This window comes from Mandrillus leucophaeus, unplaced genomic scaffold (genome assembly GCF_000951045.1).
Source record: "Mandrillus leucophaeus isolate KB7577 unplaced genomic scaffold, Mleu.le_1.0 Scaffold4, whole genome shotgun sequence".
Lineage (NCBI taxonomy): Eukaryota > Metazoa > Chordata > Mammalia > Primates > Cercopithecidae > Mandrillus > Mandrillus leucophaeus.
Window position 1 is genome coordinate 5,590,737 of NW_012104253.1, and position 15,521 is coordinate 5,606,257.

Sequence of the window (15,521 nt, forward strand, 5' to 3'; positions counted from 1 at the left end):
GACAGAGGTGAAAAGTTACTTGCCCAAGCTTGCACAGAATTGTCATGAGAGAACTTAGGTCCGAATCCAGAGTGTCTGAACTCCAAAGCCCATGGTCTCTACCACTCATCTGTGGAAAGCCTTTTGGATGAGATTGAAAAGCAATATAGATGCCCAGTCTCAGGCAGAGAGGTTCCCTTCATTGTACCAATGGTGCGGGTGATTCATCTGCAATACTGCTCATGAAGAATCAACATGATTCTCTTTTGAAATACAAAGGCATCTAGTAGAGTTCTAGAAATACCATGAGGCATCCATCACACAACATATAGAGGACTCCTAAAATAATACTCTTCCTCTACTCCTGGTAAACATTTACTTTTTGTTATTTGTTCATTTATTGGATAAAATTCAAGGAGCGGTAAGACTTTGTGCAGGCATGATGTTCCAGAAATACACAATAATCCCCAAAAGACGGCTGATGGGAAAGTAGACCTAGAAACAAGCAGGGGAGAGAGTGAGAAATGTACTGCATCCATGTGACAAAGAAAGTGATGATTAAATATGCTTGCAGTGATGAAAGAAAGAAAATAAAGAAAAAGGCAGATTGGGGAACGGCAGGAGGGTGTTTCACCAGGAAGCAAGGGCCAGCATGCTAAGGTGTTAAGGGGTGCAGTGGTAGGGCTTACTTGGGAAACCCTGGGTAAGAATTTGATGCCATCACTAGAAATTAACACCATCCCAATAATCCAGAAATGTCATTGGTTCTAGTGGGCAGAGAGGTTGAAGAAAAACAATTTTACTTCTCACCAATCATTCCATTGGCAGTGGCGGGGGTGTCCCCGAGAGTCATCAGTGCAAGGCGGGGGCGTGCTTGAGAGTGGGTTAGTGAGGTATGGCTTGATGAAATTTGAACAGCATTTGCTTTGAACAATTCTATCTTCATTGTTATCTCATCAAAAACAAACAATTGCGCAGTCAGCTCTGGAAAGCCAGGTAATAATATGCAATTCTTTGAATGTCCTCTGTAACCTTTTCTATTTTCTCACATGTCCTTAAAAAGACAGATAGAGCTACAGATGATTATCAGGTAAGGAGAGAAAAAGATAAGCAAACACAAAGTAATAATATAGCTCTCTGAAATCATTGGTTGTTTCCCTGCCGAGTATGTGCACTCAAATAAGCCATTACTTAATGTCTTATTCTGCTTCTTAATGAAAATCCCACGAAGGCAGGTTGTTTTCTCATTCTCACCCTTGGCTACCTCTGTGAATAGGCTCTGGGAAGCAGAATATTTCTCTGACTTTCCTCCCTGCTGTTCCTCTGTTTTTCTCCCATCTCCAAGGTCCATCACATGAGGATGTTCGGGAGCTAAGTACTCAATGGCTCGCACGAGGCCTCAACTATCTCCTGCATTCTCTTCAAATCAGACAGATTTCCTCATTATCCTCTGGACCACAACATGCATTTCCACCACTGTACCTTTTTTCAAGTAATTTGCCCAGCTCAACGGGCTCTCCCCTTCTCACTCCGTTGGTGCCATTTTGGGGAGAATGAGGGTGGGGGTAAGCAATATAGAAAGAGGTGGGAAGGGTCTGAGCTGGGCAGGCCTGGGTATGAGCCCTGCTCTACTGTTTGTCCCTTCCATGAGACTTGAGCAAGACGTTTAATGCAGCCTTTGATATGTGGCAAGCCCTCCATGAGTATTTGTGCACAAATGGTTATGAGTACTCACGGATCTCTAAATCCTATCCATCCAAGATCCAGCTCAAATTCTATGAGGCAGACCTTTAGCCTGGGGGGAAACGGTGATGGCCATCTTGACCACTTATTTGTGAGAAGCACACATTAATCTTTTGCATTACAGGCTTTGAGAGGACACTATTCCCAAAACTAAGCTGAAGGCTGCCTCCCTGCATGGTGGTCACTGACCTGACTGTGGCTTTTAGAGACACTGGAATTGGTGGGCTGGTGCTGCTGCCCCTGTCCCAGGTGCTTGAGTCCTACTTTCTGAAAGGTCCACAGAAATTCAGAGAAGGGACAGATGTAATTTCTATTGCCTGAGACTCCTTTCCTCCTTACTCACATGGCCAAGTCCTGTTTGTCCTTCAACACCTAGCTTGGGTATGACCAGCACATTGGTCAGGTTGCAGATAAAATACAGATCAACTTGTTAAATGTAAATTTCAAATAAGCAACAAATGATTTCTTAGTGTAAGTGTGTCCCTAATATTGCATGAAACATCTGAGGATTAAAAAAAATGTTTATCTGAGATTCAAATTTAACTGGGCCTCTTGAATTTTTATCTGTTAAATCTGGCAGCCAGTCAGGTGTCCCTTCTCTGTGTGTCCCTAATGCCTGTGCACATCCCTATCAAAGCACTCCCATGCATGCATTTATTTATCATGCTGTTCTGCTATTACTTCACGTCGGAAAACTCTGTGGGCTTCCAGCACCCCGGCCTCAGACACAGTGACCCCTCCCTTCCGTTGTTGTGGTTGTCTTCTACCTGGTGGCCTTGCTCCATCCTTACTGCCTTGTATCTGTTCTTTGCACAGAGAGATTTCTCTAAAATGTAAGTTGATGAAGTCTCAACTTTGCTCGGAATCCTGAAAATAAAAACCAAAGTCCTTCCAATATCAATGAGACCCCGTCTTACTTTGCCCCATGTGTGTATCTGACCCCATGTCCTGTCATCCTTTCTTCCCTTTCCCCTCCCCAGTTCTTCCCCAGACATGCCCAGTGCCCTCCCATTGAAAGGCTTTCGCATATCCAGTGCTTCTACCCTGAGCACTCTGCTGTATGATATCATGGCCCCTTCTCCCACTGTATTCCCATCACCTCATCAGACTGTCCTGTTGCTCTCCTTAAAATCTTGCTTTCAACCATGCTCTTCATCTCCCACATCCTGCTTTATTTCCTTAGCATCATTTTATTGGCACTTGACATATTATATGTCCATGCATTTGCTTTTGGGCTGTCTTCCCCACTGCAGCTTCCACAAAGGCAGAAATTGGTTCGTGCCCTCTTCTAGATCCCCACTGCCTAGCCTTCTGACGGGTATTTAGTAGTTACTTAATAAATATTGATTACATGAATGAATGTGTATACCTCCCCTCTTTTCCATAGAATGGGAAGTCCCTTGTTGTCCAGGGTCCTTCTCCAAATCCCCAGTTCCTAGCACAAGACCAGAGACATAGTAATACTTCTCCAAAGCCCCGTGCCTAACACAGGGTGGCACATGGTAGGGCCTCAGTACGTGCTGCTTGTCTTGAACTGTGGAACATGCTCCTGGCTCTTGGTAATGAAGCCGAAGGTCTTAATTAACATGCTCCTAGAAACCTGTCAGAATGTTACGGGATTTGAACACTGCTAGTGAAAAAAGCAGTGAAATTAAAGAAAATAAAATCACAGTCTTGGAAAACTCTGAGAGTTGCATACATCCTTAATAGATCTCGATTTCGAGCTTTCTCTCCAGGGTATGGAAAGTTCAGAACTGTTAGTCAAATATATTTGTTGAGAAAAAATCCATATGAACAAAGAACACAATAAACATCCTTAATTAGGAGTAGAATAGGCAAGTAAAGGGAGCTGGCTCTGGTGTGTGCCATGGTTAGCAACACTGGGAACACAAGCACTCTAGCCTTTTCCCCCTTCAGTCAGGAATGAAGAGCTTGATTTATATGAGTCCTTACTTATTAGCAACAAGATATCCTGGTTTACCATTAGGAGGCAAAGATGTGCCACAAGAATGAATAGCTAATATTTATTAAGGATTTCTACTATGCTAATTATTAGATCTGACTCTTTTACCTCACCAAAAAAAGTTATAATCAATGTGTGATATGATCTTTGTCCTCGAAGCATCAGTATTCGTAGGTAGCTCCATCCAAGAGAGCTTTCTGCCGTGGAGATGTCTTATATCTGTGCTTTCTGATATGGCAGCCACTAGTGAGAAGAAATGTGATCAATAACATCAAGAAACTGGATTTTTAAAATGCATTTAATTGTAATCGATGTACATTCAAATACCCCTGTGGCTAGTGGCATTGGATAGTAGAGTTCTCAAGTAAATAGAACTTAGAAAGGACTCAAAGGTACCAGTGGTCAGCTTGGCAAAGTGGATAAGAATCTGAGTGCCCTGGTGATCAGGGAGTCTGAATTCCATGTCAACTTTAATTTACTTCCTCCATTGATACACTCAACCTCTTTGTGGCTTCGTGTTCTTATCTCTAAAGTGGAGATACTAATAGCTCCTGCCTTATGGGTTGTTCAAATAATTAACTGAGCTAATATGGATAAGGCATGCAGGATAGGACCTGATGCATAGAAAGCCATTTGTAAATGCCACGTAATTAGGAGAATTATTTATAGAAGTGGGGGGCTAAGGGGTGGGGTTATTTGTTGATCAGTTATATCTCTGCATGCAATTAAATATGGACAAATATATGCTCCAGTTCTCACTAATCCGACCGACATTACTGATGTCCTATTCTGGGTACCAGATGACAGGAACACAGGTGTGCACACAATGCTGTTTTTGTCCTCAAGGTGCTCACAGTCCAGCAGAGATGACCAGAATATAAACAGGACATTTTAATTTGTTCATTTATTCATCAAGCATTTACTGAAGACCTACCATGTGCCAACCCTGTCTTCATCTCTGGAAATTTCTTAGTGAACAAGATAGCCAAGGGCCCCCATTCTTACTGTGCTTAGATTCTAATTGCAGAGACACGCAATCCATCAGTCAATCAGTCAAGAAGAGTCCAGTGCTCCATAAAAAGCATTAAAGAAGGATAGAGGCTGAGTAGCCTTGCAAACTTCTCCAAAAAGGCAAGATTTACCCGAAAAGTCAGGGTGATGAGGACTCTGCTGTAAAAGGTGACAGGGAAGGTTTCCAGGCAGATGACGCTGAGCCAGGATGCAGATTGCCTCAGGTGGGAGGCAGTGGGGAGGTGGCACAGACTGAATGGCAGCCATGGGGGTGGGAGGGTAAGCGAACTCATTTCAGATATATTTGGGAATAGAGTCCACAGAAAGAACTTGCTTCTGGATCTGATGTGAGCAGTGAGGGAAAGAGGGAAATAAGGCTGCCTGTGAGCTTCTGGGTGGTTCTGTGGACTGACATGAGGAAGGAGAGGCACAGCATCATTAAATGGCAAAAGCTAGAGGTCTTTGTGGACTCTTTGGTTAAGTTGAACATGCTTCCTCTAATCCCAGCACTTTGGGAGGCTGAGGTGGGAGAATCACTTGAGGCAGGGAGTTTGAGACCAGCCTATGCAATATAGTGAGACCCCTGTCTACAAAATATTTAAAAAGCATAGCCATGTGTGGTGGTGTGTGCCTGTAGTCCCAGCCACTTGAGAGGCTGTGGTGGGAGGATCGCTTGAGCCCAGGAGGTCGAGGCTGCAGTGAGCCAAGATTACACCATCGCACTCTAGCCTGGGTGACAAAGAGAGACCCTGTCTCTATTTTTTTTTTTAAGTTTAACATGCTTATTACATGCCTAAATGAAGGTAGAGTGGTGTTATTCCAGAAGTAGGCAGGTTTTAGATGGTCAAGAAGTAAGGGGAGTATTTAAAGAAGGTGAGAAAGGACATGTTGGATTAAACCATTGGGCAGTGGGAACTGGAACAGATCAGGAGACCTGGCTCATAATGGGTGGAGGCCAGGGAACAGCAAATACTTCCTCAATGAGGACACTCAGAGAAGCGTTAGTTACTGGAAAGCATTAGGAGTGGATTCGAGGGTGAAGCAATGCCTTCCTGGAGTCATCGGCTCCTTCCAACGCTACGTATAAGGAGCTGGCAGATGAAGCCTCTGCAGACAGATCGCGTTTGAGGCTCCACTGCATGCCGGGTGCCGTTCGGGCATCTGAACATTGCCCTCCTTAGCATCTATGACCAGCAAGGTTTTCGGAGATTTCTTTCGTGCAAGAAAATGATGAGCTTTCTTACAAGAATTTCTGTGAATCTATATAAAAGAAAAACAAAGCAAAACCAAAAATCAGCAGCTTCTTTCTCATGTGTAAAGTCACACGATGGATTTGATGCATTTTTGTCCTCAACATTGACCCGCTATTTTGCTGCCATGTCAACAACCACTTCTTGCTCAGAGGGGCAACTGTGACTAAGCAATTCTAAGTGGAACGTATTTCTCATTTTAAATGTGTCTCTTCCTTTCCACTTAACATTCTGTCACAAACATTTCTCCACGTGGCTGCGTCGGTTGAGATCCACTGCGATTTTATGCTTCTTGAGGCTGAAGCTCTTAGTTTCCTATATTTACATGAAAAGGTACTTATCTAAAAATTACACTTCCACTTGCATTAAAGTTGTTTCTATTTTAGTTTATTTTCTCTGATTATAAAATCATTATTGAATCTTCGTAGGAAATCTAGAATGCAGTGTGCAAAGAGAATGAAGTATCACCTATAATCCCTCTATATTAACTCATTACATTTCACTGATGGCCTAGGATGCAATTTCACAATGTTTTAAAATTTATTTTTGAAAGGCATTGTAGAAACGTATTTTAAATGTTTGGGTAGTACACAGAGTATATGGTGAAAGACAGATCTCTTTTCCTCTGGCCTTGAAGCTGTTCACCTACCAGTTGTGACATTTTTTACAAGTTGATGTTTAAATTTCCAGGAGTGTCTGCCTACCTGGGCATGTATCTTGTATCACCCATGTCTATCTTGCTCTTTTATATTTGTCTGTATATATCTGGGTACACTTTATGCCTCTTTTCTGTTATTCTGCTTTCTCCCCCTCAATATTGGAGATCATTCCAAATCGAACATTCAGATTTATTGAATTCTTTTCAAAATAGCTGTGTTATTTCAGTGCATAGAAATACCAGAATGTAACCAGTCTTTTTTCAAAAATTGTCCATGATGGACAAATTGCCTTAATTTTCTGACATCTACTGTTTCCACTGACGACTGTCAATCTAAATGTTATCCTCTGAAGGTTATTTGTTTTTGCTCTTTGCCTTTAAGATTATTTTGTCCATGATAGTCTTCCCTTTCTCTGTGATGCATTCAGATGTGGACTTTTACTTATATTGTTTTGTACTGAGCTTATACCTTTTATCTTGGAACTCATATATTTCTTAATGTTTGAAAACATTCAGTTACTGTCTCTTTAAACATTCCTCTCCACCACAATCTTGAACTCCTACTGGACACAAATTGGAACTTCTCAAACTTTCCTTTAAGTATTTTAATTTTCCCATCTCTCCATCTCTCTGTCCTGCATTCTGGTTAATTCCTCAGCCTTATATTTTATTTCACAAATTCACTTGTTGACTGCGTCCTGTGTGCAGTTTAAATATTGAATTTTCCACGAGAATTCTATATTTTACAGTTGTGGGTTTTCTAATTGCTTACTACCTCTTTGTTCATATCAATCTATCTGTTGTTTTTTAAACAGTCTTCTAACTTTCTGTATGCTATTCATTCTTATCACGTTGAGAACTTTATTCTTATATTTAGAGTCTTTTCCCAATTACATAATTATTTCAATTTCCTTATGAAAATGCATCTTCCCTTAGTTGTATTTAGGTAACTTTTATGATGTCAGCTTTCCTAACGTGCCTTGAAATTTTAATCTGCACACTGTTGGTAAATGAAGATTTTAAACCTCTGATCTTATCCCTCTCTGAGTCATTGTTTTAGGATGGTCTCCCCCACCTTTCTGGGGCCTCTGCAGCATGAGCAAGCGTGCTTCTTGGCTCTCCTCAGCTTCCCATCTCTGAACTTGAAGAGTAGAAAGGCTAAGTCTCAGCATACTGTCGAAAGATTGAGCATACTGGATTTGGGATTGTTTACCTGGAAGTGTAGCTGAGTATATTTTATGTATGCAAAGACAAGTGAAATGGGTGTTAGCTGTCCAGAAAGGTGGAGCGTGCTGGGACTAGGTAGGTGTTCCACACACCTTTCCCAGAGCACATGGCTAGACTTTGTTTTCCTGCAATCTTTGTAACTACTCAGAACCCTGCAGCTGAGTAGAGGTCACTAGACTGCAGGGAGGGAAGACGCACATCACTTCCACAGCTGGCTCACACAACTTCCTATTTGCCATCGCCCCTTCTCCCTTCCCTCATCTGCACACTGAACGTCCATCCTGGAACCCCCTTGGGAGTCACATGTTGGAGATCGCTGAGCCCCCAACAGACTTGGTCCCTGCAGGTCTGGGAGTTCAGTCCACCACTTGCACCAGCACTACTTTTTGTGATTGAGAAATCTGCTTCTTTTGTGTTGAGTCACTGAGACTTGGAGGCTTAGCTGCACAGCAATAAACCTAACGCCTGCCTTCTTTGTCCTTGTGGGCTTATGCCTTTAAAAATATTACTTCACTGTCATTGGAGTGGCGTTCCAGGAAGGAACATGTCCAAGTCACCCTGGTGAAGCAACATTTCTCTCCATTTGCTTTCTCTCTCTGCTCTAGAAGTCTGAGAGCTCCCTCATTGTATGTTTGAGTGCATGAATTTGTTTGTTTTCAAAATAGCTTTACTACCATTTCTATGGATTGGGTGCAGAGAGGAGGAAGCTCAGATTGCCATCTTCAAACTAGTTTAGTGTGCTGCTGGAGTCTATTTGCTAATATTTTATTTAGGATTTTTCATCAATATTCATATGTGAGATTGGTCTGTAGTTTTACTTTATTCTGTCTGTCAGGTTTTAAAATCAATGGTAGACTGGTTTCACAAAAGGAATTTAGAAGCCTCTCTTCTTTCTCTATGTTCCCAAAGAGTCAAAGAATGTCGAAGTAACCCGTTCCTTAAAATTTGAGGATTTCGTTGGTAGTACCATCTCAGCCAGGGATTTTGGGAGGCACAGCTTTTTAAAAAAAGTCTCCAATTTCTTTTATGGAACTATTTATATGCAGAAAGTTTCCATCTGAGATCCACTTGTTTATTTATGATTTCTTAGAAAACCGCCTATTTCATAAAGAATTTCAAGTTTATTTGCATAGCATTAAGCAAATTATTTTCTTATGTGTCTTTAATTTCTATTATTTTTCTGATTTTTTTGATATTCATATTTTTATGTAGGTATTTATACTTTCAAAGAAAGATTTGTATTCTTGACTATCTTATTCAAGGTTTTTAAAAAAATTCTCAGTTGTTAAGCTCTTAAATGTATTTATTCTTTCTATCATTTTCTATTTTCATATTCATTACTTTTTGTTTTCATTGTTTGCATTCCTTTTGTCTGCCTCAGCTTCTGTTAGATTTCTTTCATTCACGTTTTTTCTTCTTCAATTGAATATTTCCTATAGTTTTATCAATTTATCCTTGTAATATAAAAAAAATTATTTTAAGGCATTTTGTTCTGAATGTAGTTTTAACAACAGCTTGTTGGTTAGTGTTTGTATAATTGTAATTTATGTTATAAAGATATTCTACACTTTGCAGCTGAAACTCAGGCCTCTGGGTCAAGCATCACTCATAAAATACATGTCTGGAAGTGAGCATTCCTTAAATCAAAGATTTATTCCTTAAATCAAAGAAAAATTTTTTTTCTTTTTTTTAATTATTATTATTATACTTTAAGTTCTAGGGTACATGTGCATAACGTGCAGGTTTGTTACATATGTATACTTGTGCCATGTTGCTGTGCTGCACCCATCAACTCGTCAGCACCCAACAACTCGTAATTTACATCAGGTATAACTCCCAATGCAATCCCTCCCCCCTCCCCCCCCCCCATGATAGGCCCCGGTGTGTGATGTCCCCCATCCCGAGTCCAAGTGATCTCATTGTTCAGTCTCCACCTATGAGTGAGAACATACAGTGTTTGGTTTTCTGTTCTTGTGATAGTTTGCTAAGAATGATGGTTTCCAGCTGCATCCATGTCCCTACAAAGGACACAAACTCATCCTTTTTTATGGCTGCATAGTATTCCATGGTGTATATGTGCCACATTTTCTTAATCCAGTCTGTCACTGATGGACATTTGGGTTGATTCCAAGTCATTTCTCAAAAGAAGACATTCATACAGAAAATTTTTTAAATGCAAAAGCCATTGGAAGGATGTAAGCCTAGTAGGTGAGGCAGAGAAAGTTTCTGGGACAGAAAGGGCTTTTCTACTTGTGGAATTTGTAGTGGTAAGGAAGAAGATTTCTTTGTCAGGTCACTTTATGATTATCATTTTGAGGATCTTTCCTATAAGCATGTCAACTAGTGTGGTTCTTCAGACCTGCTTGCAATTCTGTGACCTGACCATCAAACAAACTCCTTGTTGTACTTCCTCAACCAGACATAGCTTCTGTTGTTGTGACTTTGAACCCAAACTGTTCTAGAAGCATACAAATCGATTTTATATATTCTGTCACTTCATATGTAGTATATTAAATATCCACAAATTATCTTATGTTATTTAGGTTTTCTGTACCCTGATTGACTTTTTAAAGTTTTTAAAATATTTTAAATTTCAGATGATTGTAGATTCTTACTTTCATTTTATTTTACTATACCTGATTTAAATTTCTACTCTTATGGACCGAGAGAGATGCACTAAAATCTCCTAACAGTATTTTTTCTCTCTCTTCTTGCACTTCCTATATCTTTGTTGATTAATTTTGCTGCAGTTTTAATTGTTGCATACTTATTCAAAACTGCTGCATCTTCATTGTGGCTTCTTTACTCATGAAAAATTGTCTTACATTAACTTCTTTAAAACTCTGTGCCTTGAATTTATCGTTATTTGACATTTTAAGGTTCGTATCTGTCTTGGAGTGTGTATGCTTGAGTGTGGGTGTATATGGTTGTGTTTCTTTTATTAATAATCATTTGGAAGGACTATTGTGTGTTTTCATTTCTTCTAGTAGTTATATTTGTAGCTATAAATGCATAGAACACACACGATTTTTACTTCTACAGGTAGAATTTATTGACTTTTCCACTCTCAAAAACACACATTGTGGTGTTCTTGATTGATCACCATCGTCCCCCCATCCTTTCTGTACTACTAGTTTTGATTAGTTGTACTATAATTTTATTTCTTCAAGTGAATGCTTTACACTTTTAATAAAATTTGTATGTTTTTCTGAATTTATAGCTTTAAAAATTATATATATTGATTGTCCAACCATCCCCAAAAAAGATGATGAGGTTGGCATTCGTATAATATCTCTCCCCTTCTTTCTTTTCCTTCCAATTTTTGATAGTTTACATGTCATGGTTGAGAGTATAGACTATATTCTATAGCAAAATTTCCCCACAGCTGTGTAATATTTTTAAAAATTAATTCATTTAGGTTAACTTAATAACAATCTTTAATTCTTTTACAATATCTTCTTCCTTTATTCCTGGATTGGTGACAACATAGCTTTTAATAATTTCTTTAAGAAGAGATCATGGAATCTCTTTCTTGAGTTGTTAATGTTTAAAAATGACTATCTGTTGCCTTACTCTGTAAGAACATTTTGGCTAGGTATAAAATTATTGCATCACACTTTTCCTGAGGACTCTGAAGACACTGTTTCATTCTTTTATAGCACTGAATGTTTCAGGGAAAAGTTTAAAGGCCGATTATTATTATTGTTTAATCTTGTAGATGAATTGACTTTTTCTTTCTAGCTATAGAGTTTTTTGGTATTTTTGAGGTTTAATAAGTATAAAATGTGCCTCTCTGTTTATGGGTCTGCCTCAATTCATCTGGGAATTTGTTCTTTCAATATGTAGATTCAAATTTTTATTTCAAAAATATTTTCTTTACTTCACATCTTTAAGTAATTTTAATGTTCTATTTGTTTTGCTCATTAATCCAGTCACCAATTTCACATATCTTGGTTCTCCTTTGTCATTTTTTATATCCATCATTTTCTGTTCTATAAGTTTAAACTTTTGGTTACTTTTTTTCTATTTGATTTTCCTCAGTTTCCTCAAGCATGTCCTATATGCCCAAATCATTATTGTGGCAAAGTCTATTTCTTATTTACTGCTTCCACAATGGCCTTTACTTATTTGATAATTTTACTTTTATTTTTCTTTTCTATTTTGTCTTGATCTTTGCCAATTCATTTTTTCAATTTTATTTCATTGTCTTTTTTCATAATTTGGTTCTTATGTTTCTGCTTTGATCTTTTATTTCATAAAGTCCATGATTTCTTTTAAAGAGACAATGCTAGGGTCCACTCTTGCCTTCCCGAATACTCAATTTCTTCTGAAGTATGTTTATTGCCTACTCTGTTTTGCCACGTTTTTCGTACTCCATATCTAGGATTTTGGAGGACTGCCTTGTTGGTTATTTATCTTTGGTTTTCCCTCGTCTTTTAATAGGTTCATTCCTTCTAGAAGGGCTATGTGTTGCTGGAATATGTGTGAGAGAAAGGCCAGGAGAGGGAGGTAAACTTGAGGTCAGCTTGAAGGTGGAAGGAAAAATTTGAATGTTGACCTGTTGCCTGTGGAGACTGTCCCATCATCTCCTTAGTATTTGAAGAATACATTGTCTCCTGGCTATGCTGTGGTAGGTGCCATGTCTCAACATCCTCATGTACGCTGGCTCAGTTTTCTCTTCAAAACATCTTTTCTGGCTTTATGGAAGATACTATTTTTTTCTCAGTCTCCTTATTTTATGTTGTTTCAGAAACAATAAAGATCAGAAGCACATATAGTACGTTTTATTTATTTTAAAAATTAATTTAAAAGATTATTTAAAAAATATATTTTTTCTTTTGTGCTTTTGAATTATCTGCCCATATTCTCCACCCATTTATCCAACATATGTATTCTCAGTTTGTGTGAGATTTTTCAAATAAGAAAAGTTATATATTTGTAATAATTGTTAAAATGTTTGCTTTAATTTTCTTTATGACATATTTTTCTTCTGCATTTTATATTTTCATGCAGTAAAATTGATTTTTAAATTTTTCAGTAATTTTTTCTTTGTTTTAAGTCTTAGGAATCCCTCTCCTATTTAGAAAACAGATAAAAGTTTGGTGATTTCTTTTAGCTTATTAAGAGTTTGATGTTTTAAAATTTTTTAATTCTTTATTTCACTTAAACTTTTGTTTACTTGATTTTTTACTCTATATTCACTTAACATTATGTTAAGTGTGTAACCTTACTATTAAAGACTTTGCTTTACGACTATCTTTCTACACAATAATCTCTTGTGGGATATGTTATAATTTATTTGACCCTATTATTAGCTGTTTCGATTGCTTCTGGGACTTTTACTCTTTTAGAGTGTATATAATAAAAATATTTCAAATAATTATTTTCTCCATAGTTTGCATTATTTCATTTCTATTAAAAGTGTGATCTATAGGACTAAAGTTATAAACATAATTATATCTTTTGAGACAGATGACTTTGCAAATGGGGTTTTCCATTTTGTAATCTGATCAATGGTATTGTCTGGAGAGTCTCAACACAGAATTCCCTGAGGTGATCAGGCTGTTCAGCCTGACATGTTAACTAGTATTCCCAATGTACTACATTTTCTTTATCAATTTCTAGTACGCAAAAGTTGTTGTTGCTTTGCCAACCATTTATTTTCTCATCATTTATAGAGGAAAACACTGAGGCCAAGGAATGCTCAACCCCTCTTCCCAGGTTGACAGAGCCAGAAATTGGGCTAGCCAGGCTACGAGCCATGTTGTCTGATTCGTACTCTTTCCCCGTCTCACTGCCTCTTAATGACAAACACAAGCCCATTGACCAAGAGGCCAAGGCAAGAGATGATTTTAAAGCTCAGAGGGATCCTCATGCCCATCAATATTCAAGAAAAATAGCAGCCAGCCATCTATGCAACAGCAGAAGCATTCGGAAAATTTCTTGAGAAGGAATCTGCCTTCTACTGTCTCCCCAAAGTCCTTATGATATTCAAGAAATCTTTGAGCAGTCACTCCTGAAAATTTTGTGAGGTGAAAATCCCAAGAATTTGGTCTTACTTTAATCAAATATTTATCATGCCCTCATTAGTCTCCAGTCCAAGGGTGGTACAAGCTCTCATTTGAATTTCTGAGCGGTTAGAGAGTTTTGAAAAGAAATGTCATATTATATGCACTGTTTATACAGATCAAATATGCATGTGTTGGTTTTGCAGACTGGTGTCATTGCTGCTGTTATTTACCAGTGCAGTGATAGTAGGGTGCACCAGGACCCTCCCTGATCCTGACTGCAGATCCTGGGGAACATCTGGGCTGTGACGGGCTGGGAGAGGCCACCTCACGGCACTTGAGGCTTCCGTGGGGACAAGGGATGTGAGGAGGCTTTCCCATCACCGCATTGCCTGGCAAGTTTGACTGGTGTGTGATAATGAGGTGATATTCACACCAACCAGGTAGTGGGGAGGGGGGGGGACGTAGCGGAGAATATTCCAGGCAGAGAAAGCCACTTCCATAACAGGGTGGAGGCCACAGAGAGCAAGGTGAGTCTCAATAATTGAAGGTTCAGTGTAGCCGGAGAATGTGCAATGGAGGAGTGACTGAAGGGACTGAAGGGGACCCGGAAAGGAATGCAGGGGTTGGGATCCCAGTGGCCTTGTAGGTTCTTCAAGGAATTTAAGCATTATTCTTGGGGCAATGGGAAGGTATCTGTGGATTTTTAGCTAGCAAGTGACATCATCCGGTTTATGTTTTAAGAAGATTACTCTGGCTGTTGTGTAGACATGGACTGGCAAGAGAGAAAGCTGAGACAGAGGAACAAGGTAGGAGGCTCAGAATTCCTCGAGGTAATGACAGAGACATGGAGAAGAGTGGTGGCCATGGAGAGGCAGAGGAGGGCATGCATCAAGTTAGGTTCCAGAATCGACATGATTCTGTGGCTATGTTGGTATGTGGGGTGAGGAAGGAAGACACTTCAAGGTTGACTCGTTTGTTTCAGTTTAGATGACTGTTTCACGAGACCTCTAGAGCGTGCGGTGAGACAGTTAGAAGAGGAATATGAGGAGTTGGTCCTAGAGAATCTGAGTTTGAGTTGCCTGTGGGCTGCCCCAGAGGAGAGTCTAAGTGGACCGTTGGGCATACGGATCTGGAGCTCAGGAGGAAAAATGGAGGCCTATACAGGCATGTGTAGATTTGGAAGCTGGAAGTGGAGGATCTTCTTATCCTGTGACTTCTGTTTTCTCTGAGAGGAAATGGATGCTTTCCTAAGCATGAACCTGGAAGTCTTGGAAGACACAGAGGTATGAGGGGAGAGCTAGCTGTGGGCAACACAGTCATGAAGGACACCAAGTGCCCTTGCCTGGAGCAGCTTGCACTCTAGTTGAGGATGCAGGTAAGTGGCAGATGGCTCCACCAGAGGTGAGGAGGGCAACGGGAAGGGCAGGAAAAGCTGATAATGAGGGGGCATCTCACCCTGACTCTAAGAGGGCAGGTAGAGAAGTGGGGAGGAGTCTAGAACAAAACCAAAACTAACAAGCCAAAAAAACAAAAATACAAAAAAACAAAAAACAAGCAAACAAACCCTCAAACCCAAAACACCCTAACATTTGATTTGGGATTTAAAGGATGAGAGGGTTTTATTCAGGTGGAGTTGGTACCTGGAATAGAGACAGAGCCTATTCACCTGGGAGGCTGCC